This window comes from Berghia stephanieae, chromosome 15, assembly GCF_034508935.2.
Source record: "Berghia stephanieae isolate SIO BIC M18660-M18661 chromosome 15, UCSD_Bste_1.3, whole genome shotgun sequence".
In the NCBI taxonomy this organism is placed as follows: Eukaryota; Metazoa; Mollusca; class Gastropoda; order Nudibranchia; family Aeolidiidae; genus Berghia; species Berghia stephanieae.
Genome location: NC_088374.1, coordinates 2,672,237 through 2,674,736, shown reverse-complemented (window position 1 = coordinate 2,674,736; position 2,500 = coordinate 2,672,237). Strand labels below are relative to the sequence as shown.

The following is a 2,500-nucleotide window of genomic DNA, read 5'->3' as shown; positions in this document are numbered from 1 at the left end:
TTAAGGTTTTCCCCTTTATCAACAAAACAGCGTTTGAATGAAACACATTGTAGAGTTTCATTTCAACCTGTTTTGTCGATAAAGGGGAAACCCGAAAGTTTCATTTGATCTGTTCTTGTAAAAAATTGAAGCTTACATTCATTTTCATATTATTTTTTTCCCCCTGTAAATCACCTCTTGTTATGTTTTTTTTTTTTTTAAATGTATACTGTAAGAATTTGAATGTGTTCCTCTTCATTTGATCCATATTAAAAAACAAAGTAAAACCTTCGTGCCCTTCCCCCCCCCCCCCCCCCCCCCTCCCCCCCCCCCCCCCCCCCCCCCCCCCCCCCCCCTCCCCCCCCCCCCCCCCCCCCGGCCGATTGGATTACCCAAAAAAAACGTCGCGGCTTTTTTGCGATTTGGATTTGATTGATTTTTATTTTTTTTAATTGTACAAACTTGTGACAAAGAAACTTAACAAATTACTGCATTACAACCTTTGGATTAAACATACAACAATTGTGGACTACTATTATGAAGACTAGCATCCTAGACTAGGGGGATGAGAATAGTCACTTCGGTCTTCAAAACGCCAATTTCGCTCGGTAAAAAATCCTTAAAAAATATAAAGGAGCAAAATTTCACCACCACTTTGCTACCCGCCAGCTCCAGGAAAGTTGATCTATCAAAAAAGCAAACTATAGTCACCAAATCTCAATAGTTTTTGATCTATTGTGTTTGCCCATGCAGAAAATGCTTTTCCTGTCATTATTGCGTTTCCCCGCCCTTAGTAGGATTCTCTGCTTGTGAATGGGAGGAGACGTTTAACTCACTCAATCCAGAGTTTATTTTGGGTTTTTTTTTGGTTTTTATTTTGCTACCTTTTCAAAATTGGGGAAAATGTATTAAAAATGAGCACGTGTATCGATAGTTTTATTCAACTACCATTAACATGTAAAAACTAAAAACATTGCTTTGATAATACGCCTATAATTTGTCTCATAAAAATGTAATAATAAATAGGCGTGGGGTAAAATAACCCTGGGTAAACTACGGATATAGTCGGTGTTAGGGTTGAGGGTTTTTAAATGATCTCAAATTGATTTGCATTCTTGGAAATCTACACTGTTTCCTATTTGAAGCATTCCCTATGCCTTACTTTTCTTGTGCTTTTAAATTTTAAATCTCAGATTGTTCTACAATCTCATTTTTACTCGGTGCTATACGACCTAAATGTGTCGCAGAGCGCTTAAAAATCCTTACTCTCTGTTATGTATTACTCATATATTTGTTATTTTGAATTATGATGAAGCATTTTGAGTGTATTCCTCCTTTTGGATTTTGTGCTTGTGTCTGGATGAGATTGTAGGTGATCTCAAGCTAAGTTACATTGATGTATGCTCTGGAATCTACATTGATCCCATATTTGTTCCTAGTTCCTTATGTCTTACTGTTTCTTGGGTGCTTTAATTGTAATTCTAAAACTTTTTTCTATCCATTTCTTCCTTTTTTACTGGTGCTGATATAACCTAAATGTGTTGCAAGCGCCGTAAAACCCTTAAAAACACAACAAAATCCCTTACAAAATAAAAAATAAACAACACAAAAAAACACAAAAAAACAAACAAACACAGAATAAATGATACTTTCCCCATCTTTAATTCCAGGGGCAAATGGCAGCCAGATGCAAGGAGAGATGGCCTCTCACACCCCCCTCACCAACCAGCCAGGTAAGGAATGCTGTCCTCTTGTCATTCACAAGGGCCGTAGCCCAAGTCAAATGATACCAAAAACAACCCCCCCCCCCCCCCCCCCCAAAAAAAAAAAAAACTTGAGCTTTTATATAGCGCAATATCCACTAAACATACTCAAAGCGCTTTACAAGGGGTCCCTGACCAACTGCAACACGTAACATGTAAAACTTGATATGTTGCCTGTTAGGCGATAATACAATTTTGTTGGTTTTTTTTTCCGACAGAGAAACGCTGTAAATTTACACCTGAGTACAGTGAGAGAATGTGAGTAAAGGACTCAACTATGCGCTGAGCGATGCTCGAACCCAGGACTTCTGATCCGAAAGCAAGTGTCATACCACTAGACCACATAGATGCCTAGAAACTAGAAGTTGTGTACTGTAAAAAGGAAAAAGAAGAAAAGAAATGAATTATAACAGCTTCAAAAAAAAAAAAAGATATAATACTAAACACTGAACGTTTCAGGCTCAAAACCCCTCTTCAGCGAATAATCACCAAAATAATGAAGCATTATATACATCTCGAGGGACTTCAAAGTGCTGTAAAACCTCTAAAAACAAAACATATTCTATTCCTCCGTCCAGCCCCAGAGTACTGGTGCACACAGACATACTTTGGTTAACGCAGGTTTGGGGAAAAATTTAAGGTGCCGACAGTGTGAAGACGTGACGTGGAGGTACACGACCCGTCCCTGTGGAAGGTTTGTCCGGGCAGCTTCCCCAAGTCTCGGAGGCCAAAGGAGGAGGGTGGATTTTGCCTTTTTA

General features: G+C 38.8%; 2 protein-coding genes across 2 annotated transcripts in view; one reads left to right on the top strand and one right to left on the bottom strand.

Annotated features, from left to right (window-relative positions):
• Positions 1 to 2,353, top strand: part of LOC144960317 (uncharacterized) — a 50,434-nt gene extending 48,081 nt beyond the window's left edge. Inside the window, exons 9-10 of the mRNA XM_078893373.1 lie at positions 1,650 to 1,712; positions 2,321 to 2,353. The gene's annotated coding sequence lies outside the window, so the exon portion shown is untranslated. The remainder of the gene's footprint in view (positions 1 to 1,649; positions 1,713 to 2,320) is intronic.
• LOC144960739 (uncharacterized) overlaps positions 1 to 2,500 on the bottom strand; it is a 126,257-nt gene that overhangs the window by 69,824 nt on the left and 53,933 nt on the right. The window lies entirely within an intron of this gene.